This window comes from Lepidochelys kempii, chromosome 2 (genome assembly GCF_965140285.1).
Source record: "Lepidochelys kempii isolate rLepKem1 chromosome 2, rLepKem1.hap1, whole genome shotgun sequence".
NCBI lineage: Eukaryota > Metazoa > Chordata > Testudines > Cheloniidae > Lepidochelys > Lepidochelys kempii.
The window spans coordinates 109398240-109412219 of NC_136381.1; the positions used below are offsets into that span (position 1 = coordinate 109398240).

At 45.2% G+C, this 13980-nt stretch overlaps 1 long non-coding RNA gene across 10 annotated transcripts in view; it reads right to left on the minus strand.

Annotated features, from left to right (window-relative positions):
* Positions 1-491: 491 nt before the first annotated feature.
* LOC140906942 (uncharacterized) overlaps positions 492-13980 on the minus strand; it is a 201276-nt gene continuing 187787 nt past the window's right edge. For 9 of the 10 annotated variants that reach the window (XR_012157307.2, XR_012157306.2, XR_012157301.2 and 6 more), the window contains 2 exons: positions 1828-2018; positions 492-1068 (listed from right to left, as the gene is read on the minus strand). This is a non-coding gene — a long non-coding RNA (uncharacterized LOC140906942). Of the gene's footprint in view, positions 1069-1827; positions 2019-4270; positions 4355-13980 lie in introns of all 10 variants that reach the window. The other variant, XR_012157300.2, reaches the window with a different exon arrangement.

Genomic DNA, 13980 nt, shown 5'->3' on the forward strand with positions numbered 1-13980 from the left:
CATGGCTCATGAAACCATACACAGGCAGCCTAGACAGTAGTCAGGAGCTGTTCAACTACAGCCTGAGCAAGTGCAGAACGGTGGTAGAATGTGCATTTGGACATTTAAAAGTGCATAGTCGTTTAGACCTCAGCGAAACCAATATTCCCATTGTTATTACTGCTTGCTGTGCGCTCCACAATATCTGTGAGAGTAAGGGGGAGATGTTTATGGCGGGGTGGGAGGTTGAGGCAAATTGCCTGGCCACTGATTACACGCAGCCAGACACCAGGGTGGTTAGAAGAACACAGGAGGGTGCAGTGCGCATCAGAGAAACTTTGAAAACTAGTTTCATGACTGGCAGGCTACAGTGTGAAAGTTCTGTTTGTTTCTCCTTGATGAAAACCTGCCTCCTTGGTTCACTCTACTTCCCTGTAACCGCCCTCCCCACCCCCCCCCTTCGATCACTGCTTGCAGAGGCAATAAATTCATTGTTGTTTCAAATGCATGCATTCTTTATTAATTCATCACACAAATAGGGGGATAACTGCCAAGGTAGCTCAGGAGGGATCGGGGCGGAGGGAAGGACAAGGCCACACTGCACTTTAAAACTTATTGAATGCCAACTTTCTGTTGCTTGGGCAGTCCTCTGGGGTGGAGTGGCTGGGTGGCCGAAGGCCCCCCCACCGCGTTCTTGGGTGTCTGGGTGAGGAGGCTATGCAACTTGGGGAGGAGCGCAGTTGGTTACACAGGGGCTGTAGCAGTGGTCTGTGCTCCTGCCTTTCCTGCATCTCAACCATACGCTGGAGCATATACTTTGATCCGACAGTAGCCTCAGCATTGTTTCCTGCCTTCTGTCAACAAGCTGACGCCACCTATCATCTTCAACCCACCACCTGTCCTCGCGTTCATATTGTGCTTTCCTGGACTCTGACGTTGCTTGCCTCCACGCACTCTGCTGGGATCTTTCAGTGTGGGAGGACTGCATGAGCTCAGAGAACATTTCATCGCGAGTGCGTTTTTTTTGCCTTCTAATCTTCCCTAGCCTCTGGGATGGAGATGATAGTGTGAGCGCTGAAACATTTGCAGCTGCAGGAGGGAAAAAAAGGGAGAGTAGTATTTAAAAAAAACACATTTTAGAGAACAATGGGTAGACTCTTTCATGTTGAACCTTGCTGTTAACATAGCACATGTGCTGTTGGTACAAGGTCACATTTTGCCTCTTATATTGAGGGTCTGCTGGTTTGGTGTGAGAGATCACACACGCAGGACTGGGCAACAGAATTCAGCTTGCAGGCAGCCATGGTAAGCTACAGTCTTTTGGCTTCTTTAACCTTAATAACGTGTGGGAATGGTTTCAAACAGCAGCGCTCTCCTTTCCCATACCAAGCACCCGTTGGGTTGGCCATTTAAAATGGGTTGGCCATTTAAAAGGAGGGGCTGCGGTTTTCGGGTTAACATGCAGCACAAACCCAACTAAATCCCCCTCCCACTCCCACACACACACCCAATTCTCTGGGATGATCACTTCACCCCTCCCCCCACCATGTGAATAATAGCAGGGAGTATTTCTTTTCCGCCACAGGCACACAGCCCAGCAGGAATGGCCACCTCTGAATGTCCCCTTAATAATATTACCCTATTTCAACCAGGTGACCATGAGGAGTGACCATCCAGGAGAGCTTTACGGAGATGTCCCTGGAGGATTTCCACTCCATCCCCAGACACGTTAACAGACTTTTCCAGTAGCTGTACTGGCCGCAAATGCATCCCAAGTCTTCAGGGCAAATTAATCATTAAACACGCTTGCTTTTAAACCATGTATTATATTTACAAAGGTACACTCACCAGAGGTCCCTTCTCTGCCTGGTGGGTCCAGGAGCCCGCCTTGGGTGGGTTCGGGGGGTACTGGCTCCAGGTCCAGGGTGAGAAACAGTTCCTGGCTCTCGGGGAAAACAGTTTCTCCGCTTGCTTTCTGTGCACTATCTTCAACCTCCTTCTCCTCCTCCTCATCTTCCTCGTCCCCAAAATGTGCATCCCTGTTGCATGATAATTGGAGTCAAAGCACAGGGATGGGGTAGTGGTGGCTGCACCCCCTAGAATGGCATGCAGCTCATCATAGAAGTGGCATGTCTGGGGCTCTGACCCCAAGCGGCTGTTTGCCTCTCTGTTTTTTTGGTAGGCTTGCCTGAGCTCCTTAAGTTTCATGCGGCACTGCTGCGGGTCCCTGTTATAGCCTCTGTCCTTCATGCCCTTGGAGATTTTTTTTCAAATGTTTGGGCATTTCGTCTTTTGGAATGGAGTTCTGATAGCACGGATTCGTCTCCCCATACAGCGATCAGATCCCATACCTCCCATTCGCTCCATGCTGGAGCTCTTTGGCGATTCTGGGACTCCATCATGGGCACCTCTGCTGATGAGATTTGCACTCACCTGCAGCTTGCCACACTGGCCAAACAGGAAGTGAGATTCAAAAGTTCGCGGGCCTTTTTCTGTCTACCTGGCCAGTGCATCTGAGTTGAGAGTGCTGTCCAGAGCGGTCACAATGGAGCACTCTAGGATAGCTCCCGGAGGCCAATACCATCGAATTGCGACCACACTACCCTAAATTCGACCCAGCAAGGTCGATTTCAGTGCTAATCCCCTCATCGGGAGAGGAGTACAGAAATTGATTTTAAGAGCCCTTTAAGTCGAAAAAAATGGCTTCGTCGTGTGGATGGGTGCAGCAGTAAATCAATCTAACGCTGCTAAATACGACCTAAACTCGTAGTGTAGACCAGGGCACAGAGAATTTACCATTTACACTAGTTTAAACCTGCAATTGACCCTTGCCCCATGCTGTGGAGGAAGGTGAACTCACCCCCCCACCCCCCAAGGTCTCTGTCAATCTGTGCTGTGTGGAAATACCTTCCCAACCCAAAATATGGCAATCACTTAGACCCTGAGCATGTGAGCAAGACCCACAAGGCAGATACCTGGGAAATAATTCTCTGTAGTAATGCAGAGTCATTCCCATGTATTGTGCTGTCTCTGTTCATTGGGGATTTTTGCTACTGGTAGTCATATGCCATTGTTGGCAGCCCCATCATACCATCCCCTCCATAAACTTATCAAGCCCAGTCTCGAAGCCAGTTAGGTTTTTACCCACACTGCTCCCCTTGGAAGGCTGTTCCAGAACTTCACTCTTCTAATGAAAGAAAAGGAGTACTTGTGGCACCTTAGAGACTAACCAATTTATTTGAGCATGAGCTTTCGTGAGCTACAGCTCACTTCATCGGATGCATACTGTGGAAACTGCAGAAGACATTATATACACAGAGACCATGAAACAATACCTCCTCCCACCCCACTCTCCTGCTGGTAATAGCTTATCTAAAGTGATCATCAAGTTGGGCCATTTCCAGCAGGAGAGTCCAAGCTGGACTTTTCTAAGCTGGATTTGTGCTGGAAATGGCCCACCTTGATTATCATACACATTTTAAAGAGAGTGGTCACTTTGGATGGGCTATTACCAGCAGGAGAGTGAGTTTGTGTGTGTGTGGGGGGGGAGGGGGCGGAGGGTGAGAAAACCTGGATTTGTGCTGGAAATGGCCCAACTTGATGATCACTTTAGATAAGCTATTACCAGCAGGACAGTGGGGTGGGAGGAGGTATTGTTTCATGGTCTCTGTGTATATAATGTCTTCTGCAGTTTCCACAGTATGCATCCGATGAAGTGAGCTGTAGCTCACGAAAGCTCATGCTCAAATAAATTGGTTTGTCTCTAAGGTGCCACAAGTCCTCCTTTTGTTTTTGCAAATACAGACTAACACGGCTGTTACTCTGAAACTCTTCTGATGGTTAGAAACCTTCATCTGATTTTGAGCCTAAACTTGTTGGACAGTTTATAGCCATTTGCTCTTGTGTCCACTCTGGCACTTAAAATAACTCCTCACCCTCCCTGCTATTTATCCCTCTGATGTATTTATAGAGAGCAATTGTACAGAAATTACCTGCAGAAGGATATTAAAACATGCAGAGTAGATTGTGAACTGATCAGTGATCAAAAGGATGAATGGGTATGATTGACATCTGGAGCAAAACCAGTGCTGTGCTCTTTCAATTACAAGTATAAGAGTGCCACCACTGACAGATTAAAAGTGCTCACTCTTAATCCAAAATTATACTTCCCCCAGTCAAACTATTCACTGTGTCAGCTTCAATTTGTTCAAATGTGTCACCCACGGCAACTGATTGGACTGATTCACTAGCACAGTCTCTAAAAACGTCCCTGTTTGTGTTCACTCCTTACTCTTGCTATTTGTCTTGTCAGCCAGATTACTCTGGAGGCATTTCCATGCTCTTCCATGTAGCTGCACCTCAGAAATGTAGCTGACTGGAAAAGAACAAAACAGCAGGAGCAGGGTAAATATTCTGATAAACTCTACTTATGAGAAAGCACAAGAATATGAAGTGGGAATTAAAATAACCTCAAAATAAAAATAGGACACACACTTCCACAGGGGACACTGTGGCCAGAATCCATGCCATGACTCAGAATGGATGAATCCATCCAAATAAGAGTCATCCCAAACCATCCCCCCAAACTCAAACTGAAGTAGCTCTCTTTGAGAATGGAAATACTTTGTTTAATTGTTAAGACCATTTTTGTATGACACTGCCCTTTTAGGTTTTGATCAGAAGCTGCAGTGGCAAAATGCTCTGAGAACAGCTATTCTTGTGATGTTTCTGACTTTATGAAGCTACCTTATTAAAATATCTCCTAAGGAAGCCAGCTCTCATCCTAGTGTTGGTGTTGGTTGGATGAGAAAAAAAAAAAGGGGTTGAACTGAGGTGAATTTCTGTGTACCAAAACCAGCTCTGCTGAAACCTACAGATGATGGGATCTGTGTGAAACTGGTGGAGAGACACCAATTGACATCAGCTGAGGATCTGGACAGATGAAAGAGAACATTCAGCCCTCACAGTTTTCAACCCTAGACAAGAGTCATCAGGCTTCCTGATGAACTTTATTCAAAGTAGCCTGCAGTCCTTTGGAGTAGGTTCCCGAAGGGACTTTTATGATGTTAGAGAACCACAAATGGAGTACCCAGAAATAAACCTCCTGGTAGAAAAGTACAGCCACTACTGAGACAAGAAGAAAGCAACATGTTTTCATTGGAGAGTCGTGACTGCAGTGTGTAGCCTAATGGGCTCATATGCCAAATGGGCTTAGCACTGCAGTTTTGTTCAGGTGTAGGAAACATGATTCACCTTCTCTCATCCCTCTTGAGCTTGGCGCAGAGAAATAAACACCTCTAAAATCTGCAAATAAGAACTGCATTGTAATGTGACTGGCACTAAAATCCGAGTTTGACCCTCACCAAAACTTAACTTGAATCTCTTTTAAAACATAATTGTCCTCTTGGATAGAGATTTCTTTTGTCTTTCTGCTAATGCATTTCTTCTTCTTTTTTATTGTTTTGGCATTTAATGTTATCCACAGACCTAAAAATGGAATACTTTTAGTCAGGTTACAAGAACATAAAAATATCTTTCTTCCCACAGTTTCTAGTGCAGTCGTTAGTGTTGTATCCAGGCATTGCAATACAGAGCATTTAAAAGCAATATTACAGCCAGAACAAACATTAACTGCCTATCCACCAAAAGTGTTTGGGCCTCATCAAACATCCATTGAAGTCAATGGGAATAGCTTCCATCTGAACTTTGGCACATACATGGTCCCTAGTCACAACTGTCTCTTTTGGTTGTGTGAATACTTGTAGTTCATTTTTAATGTCTTTGTAGATAACTTTAACAACCCAATATAAATACTATGTATCCAAAGTTTTTCATTTATACAGTAACAAGAGGGTTTTTTTTAAACTAATGATTGCCCAACATCTCATTGGCATTGCACGTGTACACTCTCTTCATGTTCAAATTGCCCAGTGCATAGAATCATAGGACTGGAAGGGACCTCGAGAGGTCATCTAGTCCAGTCCCCTGCACTCATGGCGGGACTAAGTATTATCTAGACAACCCTGACAGGTGTTTGCCTAACCTGCACTTAAAAATCTCCAATGATGGAGATTCCACAACTTCCTTAGGCAAGTTATTCCAGTGCTTAACCACCCTGACAGTTAGGAAGTTTTTTCTAATGTCCAACCTAAACCTCCCTTGCTGCAATTTAGTCCATCATTTCTTGTCCTATCCTCAGCAGTTAAGAACAACACTTTTTCTCCTTCCTCCTTGTAACAACCTTTTATGTACTTGAAAACTGTTACCATGTCCCCTCTCAGTCTTCTCTTTTCCAGACCAAACAAACCCAATCTTTCAATCTTCCCTCATAGGTCATGTTTTCTAGACCTGTAATCATTTTTATTGCTCTTCTCTGGACCTTCTCCAGTTTGTCCACATCTTTCCTGAAATGTGGTGCCCAGAACTGGACACAATACTCCAGTTGAGGCCTAATCAGTGCAGAGTAGAGTTGAAGAATTACTTCTCGTGTCTTGCTTACAATACTCCTGCTAATACATCCCAGAATGATGTTCACTTTTTTTTCTACAGTGTTACACTGTTGACTTATATTTAGCTTGTGGTCCACTATGACTCCCAGATCCCTTTCTGCACTTCTCCTTCCTAGTCAGTCATTTCCCATTTTGTATGTGGGAATTTGATTGTTCCTTTCTAAGTTTCTTGCATTCGTGCTTATTGAATTTCATCCTATTTACTTCAGACCATTTCTCCAGTTTGTCCAGATAATTTTGAATTATAATCCTATCCTCCAAAGCACTTGCAACCCCTCCCAGATTGCTATCATCCGCAAACTCTATAAGTGCACTCTCTATGCATTATCTAAATCATTGATGAAGATATTGAACAGAACCAGATCCAGAACTGATCCCTGCAAGACCCCAACCGTTATGCTCTTCGAGCATAACTGTGAACCACTGGTAACTACTTTCTGGGATGTTTTTGCATAAGAAAGTTGAGTGGAATTTCACTCTTGAGGTTTAGATGCAAGTGCAATATGATCTGTATAGAATTAGGCAAGACTCCTTTGGAACCAGTGCTCATTCTGTATACAGTTTGAAGTTGCACATTTCCTGATCCCTGATGGACCCATCACTCCAGAGAGGAATCCTAATAATGCACTGATGGAACAGTACATGCAGTATGATATACTTATGTTTGCATTCAATGAAGAGGGTGCTCCTTACGAACCCTGCCTATCCATCCCCAGTCCAGGGATAGCATATAAGGCTGCTGCATCGTCCTCCTTCTTGCCCCCACCTCCCATAGTCTCCACTCCAGCTGCTGGGCTGGAATAGTGGCCACAACCTCTATATACCAGTTTTGCAACAGACCCACATAAAACATGGAGCTGCAGATGGGCAAAGGACAAAATTAAATGTAGAATTTTCAGACTTCTGAGTGCTTCTCAATGCAAACTTAACATTATTTTAATGGCATTTAAAAATGGAATTATTCATAATTGTACAGATATATAAATATGAAAATAATTAATATTAACGAGCATGTGAAATGGTCACCAATGAAGAAAAATGCGGGGGATTAAATATATACCATATACAGGGAATGCATTGCATTAACAAAATACAAACATGCTTTACTGGTTTTGTCTTTAGGAAAGAGAATGAGTGGGACAAATCCAACAAAATATATACATCCCTGGGGAAACTCACTGAAGTTACACAAGGGATGAATTTGGCTGATTCTTCTGTTAGCAGCTACATGAAGCTCATATTAAGGATTAATTTTTAAAATAGCTTGAGATTTTCAGAGTTATAAAGAGTTTGCCAAGACAAACACAACTTACTAAAAGGAGTCTCCTGATCTATTTAAATTTTTAAAAAGTTATATAAAAATAGTGGGTAATTGGAGTGGAATGATGCCAGATTGGAATCGTCCATCTCATATCTCCAAAGTGCCTGGGCAGGAGCAATAAGGAATATCTTTGTTGTATACCTAAGTGGCTGAGGGCAGTCAGAGAGCAAATGATTTCTTCAACCTCCTATTCTTTCCCTTGGCAAGTGGATTTCTCTCGCTAAATCAAATTTCCCAGCATTCATCCTCGGGGGACCTGTTCCCATCGTCCTATATTTCTACTTGTACAGGTAGAGAGTGCAACATTATTGGCCGAGTTTGTAAATAGCAGCAGGTATTCTAACTGCTCCGCATCTCAACAAGTGTTGCTTGGAAGAGAGTGGAATATTCTATCAGTTTCCCAGCAAGATCAGCAGTACTTTCCTACCAACACTTTTGTGGGGAAAGAAGAAGATATGAGGAGTGGGCAAACGGGGTGCAGAATGATAGTTTGTAAAGAGAGGTAAAGATAGGCTCTGGGCTCAGTCAGAGAAGAGGGAAATTAATATCCCATCAAGAAAAGACCACCGGACCAGGGGCATGAGGTGGATGAGGCTTTCTTCCGGCAACTCGCAGAAGCTACTAGATCGCACGCCGTGGTTCTTGTGGGAGACTTCAATCACCCTGATATCTGCTGGGAGAGCAATACTGCGGTGCACAGACAATCCAGGAAGTTTTTGGAAAATGTAGGGGACAATTTCCTGGTGCAAGTGCTGGAGGGACCAACTAGGGGCAGAGCTCTTCTTGACCTGCTGCTCACAAACCAGGAAGAATTAGTAGGGGAAGCAAAAGTGGATGGGAACCTGGGAGGCAGTGACCATGAGATGGTCGAGTTCAGGATCCTGACACAAGGAAGAAAGGAAAGCGGCAGAATACAGACCCTGGACTTCAGAAAAGCAGACTTTGACTCGCCCATCAGTTCCCTGAGGAAGATCCCTTGGGAGAATAACATGAGGGGAAAAGGAGTCCAGGAGAGCTGGCTGTATTTTAAAGAATTCTTATTGACGTTACAGGGGCAAACCATCCCGATGTGTAGAAAGAATAGTAAATATGGCAGGCGGCCAGCTTGGCTTAACAGTGAAATCCTTGCTGATCTTAAACACAAAAAAGAAGCTTACAAGAAGTGGAAGATTGGACAAACGACCAGGGATGAGTATAAAAATATTGCTCAGGCATGCAAGAGAGAAATAAGGAAGGCCAAATCACACCTGGAGTTGCAGCTAGCAAGAGATGTTTAGAGTAAGAAGAAGGGTTTCTTCAGGTATGTTGGCAACAAGAAGAAAGTCAAGGAAAGTGTGGGCCCCTTACTGAATGAGGGAGGCAACCTAGTGACAGAGGATGTGGAAAAAGCTAATGTACTCAATGCTTTTTTTGCCTCTGTCTTCACGAACAAGGTCAGCTCCCAGACTACTGCACTGGGCAGCACAGCATGGGGAGGAGGTGACCAGCCCTCTGTGGAGAAAGAAGTGGTTCGGGACTATTTAGAAAAGCTGGACGTGCACAAGTCCACGGGGCCGGATGCGTTGCATCTGAGAGTGCTAAAGGAGTTGGCGGATGTGATTGCAGAGCCATTGTCCATTATCTTTGAAAACTCATGGCAATTGGGGGAAGTCCCGGACGGCTGGAAAAAGGCTAATGTAGTGCCCATCTTTAAAAAAGGGAAGGAGGAGGATCCTGGGAACTACAGGCCAGTCAGCCTCACCTCAGTCCCCGGAAAAATCATGGAGCAGGTCCTCAAGGAATCAATTCTGAAGCACTTAGATGAGAAGAAAGTGATCAGGAACAGTCAGCATGGATTCACCAAGGGCAAGTCATACCTGACTAATCTAATTAATCTAATTGCCTTCTATGACAAGATAACTGGTTCTGTGGATGAAGTGAAAGCAGTGGACATGGTGTTCCTTGACTTTAGCAAAGCTTTTGACACTGTCTCCCACAGTATTCTTGTCAGCAAGTTAAAGAAGTATGGGCTGGATGAATGCACTATAAGGTGGGTAGAAAATTGGCTAGATTGTCGGGCTCAACGGGTAGTGATCAATGGCTCCATGTCTAGTTGGCAGCCAGTATCAAGCAGAGTGCCCCAAGGGTCGGTCCTGGGGCCGGTTTTGTTCAATATCTTCATTAATGATCTGGAGGATGGTGTGGATTGCACCCTCAGCAAGTTTGCAGACGACACTAAACTGGGAGGAGTGGTAGATACGCTGGAGGGTAGGGATAGGATACAAAGGGACCTAGACAAATTGGAGGATTGGGCCAAAAGAAATCTGATGAGGTTCAACAAGGACAAGTGCAGAGTCCTGCACTCAGGACGGAAGAATCCAATGCACCGCTACAGATTCGGGACCGAATGGCTAGGCAGCAGTTCTGCAGAAAAGGACGTAGGGGTTACAGTGGACGAGAAGCTGGATATGAGTCAACAGTGTGCCCTTGTAGCCAAGAAGGTTGTCAAGGTTCCTCCCCCACTCTGAACTCTAGGGTACAGATGTGGGGACCTGCATGAAAAACCTCCTAAGCTTATCTTTACCAGCTTAGGTCAAAACTTCCCCAAGGTACAAAATATTACCCCTTGGACAGGCCGCTACCACCACCAAACTAATACTGGTTACTGGGGAAGAGCTGTTTGGATGCGTCCTTCCCCCCAAAATACTTCCCAAAACCTTGCACCCCACTTCCTGGACAAGGTTTGGTAAAAAGCCTCACCAATTTGTCTAGGTGACTACAGACCCAGACCCTTGGATCTTAAGAACAATGAACAATCCTACCAACACTTGCACCCCCCCTTTCCTGGGAAATGTTGGATAAAAAGCCTCACCAATTTGCATAGGTGACCACAAACCCAAACCCTTGGATCTGAGAACAATGAAAAAGCATTCAGTGTTTTACAAGAAGACTTTTAATAAAAAATAGAAGTAAATAGAAATAAAGAAATCCCCCCTGTAAAATCAGGATGGTATATATCTTACAGGGTAATTAGATTCAAAAACATAGAGAACCCCTCTAGGCAAAACCTTAAGTTACAAAAAAGATACACAGACAGAAATAGTTATTCTATTCAGCACAATTCTTTTCTCAGCCATTTAAAGAAATCATAATCTAACACATACCTAGCTAGATTACTTACTAAAAGTTCTAAGACTCCATTCCTGTTCTGTCCCCGGCCAAGACGACTACAGACAGACCCAGACCCTTTGTTTCTCTCCCTCCTCCCAGCTTTTGAAAGTATCTTGTCTCCTCATTGGTCATTTTGGTCAGGTGCCAGCGAGGTTACCTTTAGCTTCTTAACCCTTTACAGGTGAGAGGAGCTTTCCCCTGGCCAGGAGGGATTTCAAAGGGGTTTACCCTTCCCTTTATATTTATGACACGCCCCCCAAATCTCAGCTAGGGTGAAACACTGGCTGGGATTTCTTCCTGGAGCTCTAGGAAAACAGAGTTAATAAGACACATGCATCTCTAAATATACTACCAAGTACATAAAGACTAACAATATTTTCCACATCTCAAGGACGATTTTAACCAGTTGATTCTGGGAAACTTTCACGGGAGAGTGCATCAGCCACTTTGTTAGAAGCTCCTGAGATGTGTTGGATGTCGAAATCAAAATCTTGGAGAGCTAAACTCCACCGAAGAAGTTTTTTGTTAGTTTCTTTGACGGTGTGAAGCCACTTTAGTGCAGCATGGTCGGTTTGCAGGTGGAAACGCCGTCCCCAAACATATGGGCGTAGCTTTTCCAGAGCGTAGACAATGGCATAACATTCTTTTTCAGTGACTGACCAGTTGCTTTCCCTCTCAGACAGTTTTTTGCTGAGAAACACTACAGGGTGGAATTCTTGATCAGGTCCTTTCTGCATTAAAACTGCTCCCACACCACGCTCGGATGCATCTGTGGTTACTAGGAACGGTTTGTCAAAGTCTGGGGCCCTTAGTACAGGGTCAGACATGAGTGTCGCTTTAAGCTTGTTAAAGGCCTTCTGACACTTTCCGGTCCACTGAACAGCATTTGGCTGTTTCTTTTTGGTTAGGTCTGTCAGTGGGGCAGCGATTTGGCTGTAGTGCGGTACAAATCGTCTGTAATAACCGGCCAAGCCTAAGAAGGATTGAACCTGTTTCTTTGACTTTGGGACAGGCCACTTTTGGATAGCATCCACTTTGGCCTGTAGGGGGCTGATAGTTCCTTGACCCACCTGGTGTCCAAGGTAAGTCACTCTGTTTAGGCCTATTTGACACTTCTTAGCCTTAACAGTTAGTCCTGCCTCCCTTATGCGCTCAAGGACTTTTTGTAGATGTTCCAGGTGGTCTGCCCAGGAATCCGAAAATATGGCCACATCGTCAAGGTAGGCAACTGCATATTCTCCTAATCCCGCTAGGAGACCATCTACAAGTCTTTGGAAAGTGGCGGGTGCATTTCGCAGCCCGAAAGGGAGTACATTAAATTCATACAGCCCGAGATGTGTGATGAAGGCTGACCTTTCCTTGGCAGATTCATCTAGCGGTACCTGCCAGTACCCCTTGGTTAAGTCCAAGGTAGAGATGAACTGGGCCCGTCCCAGTTTCTCTAATAGTTCATCAGTGCGTGGCATTGGATAGTTGTCTGGGCGAGTTACAGCATTTAGCTTACGGTAGTCCACGCAAAAACGTATTTCCCCATCTGGTTTGGGAACTAGAACCACTGGAGATGCCCATGCACTTTCAGAGGGGCGGATTACACCCATCTGTAACATATCCTGGATCTCCCGTTCTATAGCAGTTTTAGCTTGAGGAGACACCCGGTAAGGTTGGACCCTAATTGGGTGAGCATTACCTGTGTCAATGGAGTGGTATGCCCGTTCAGTCAGTCCTGGGGTGGCTGAGAACGTTGGCGCGTAGCTAGTGCACAGCTCCTGGATCTGCTGTCGCTGCATACGCCCAAGGGTCATGGAGAGGTTCACCTCTTCCACACCACCAGCACATTTCCCTTCGTAGTAGACACCTTCAGGCCACTCAGCGTCGTCTCCTCCCTGGGCTGTAAACTGACAAACTTTTAATTCTCTGGAATAAAAGGGCTTTAGAGAATTAATATGATACACCTTAGGCTTTCGGTTGGAGGTGGGGAATGCTATGAGATAATTAACAGCTCCCAGGCGCTCCTGGACCACGAATGGCCCTTCCCACGATGCTTCCATTTTATGGGCCTGGAGCGCCTTTAAGACCATGACCTGGTCTCCTACTTTGAAGGAACGCTCTCTGGCATGTTTATCATACCAGGCTTTTTGCTCTTTTTGAGCATCCTGTAAGTTTTCTCTAGCAAGGGCTAAAGAGGTTCAGAGGGTGTTTTGTAGGTTGGTTACAAAGTCCAGAATGTTAGTTCCTGGAGAAGGTGTAAATCCCTCCCATTGCTGCTTCACCAACTGCAATGGCCCCTTAACCTCACGGCCATATACAAGTTCAAATGGGGAAAACCCTAAACTGGGATGTGGTACAGCTCTGTAGGCAAAGAGCAACTGCTGCAATACTAGGTCCCAATCATTGGAGTGCTCATTTACGAATTTACGTATCATGGCCCCCAAAGTTCCATTAAACTTCTCCACCATGCCATTTGTTTGATGATGGTAAGGAGTGGCAACCAAGTGATTTACCCCATGAGCTTCCCAAAGGTTTTTCATAGTTCCTGCCAGGAAATTAGTCCCTGCATCTGTGAGGATGTCGGAGGGCCAACCTACCCTGGCAAAAATGTCCGCTAGTGCCTGGCAAACACTTTTAGCCCTGGTGTTGCTTAGAGCTACTGCTTCCGGCCATCGGGTGGCAAAATCCATGAAAGTCAGTATGTACTGCTTTCCTCTGGGTGTCTTTTTCGGAAAAGGACCCAGAATATCCACAGCTACTCGCTGAAATGGAACTTCAATGATGGGGAGTGGCTGGAGAGGAGCTTTGACCTGGTCTTGGGGTTTTCCCACTCTTTGGCACACCTCACAAGACTGGACATAGGTAGAAACATCCTTGCCCATTCCCTCCCAGTGGAATGACCCCCCCAAACGGTCTTTGGTCCTGTTCACCCCAGCATGGCCACTAGGGTGATCATGGGCTAAGCTCAAGAGCTTGGCCCGGTATTTAGTTGGAACTACCAACTGTCTCTGAGGATGCCAGTCTTCCTGGTGT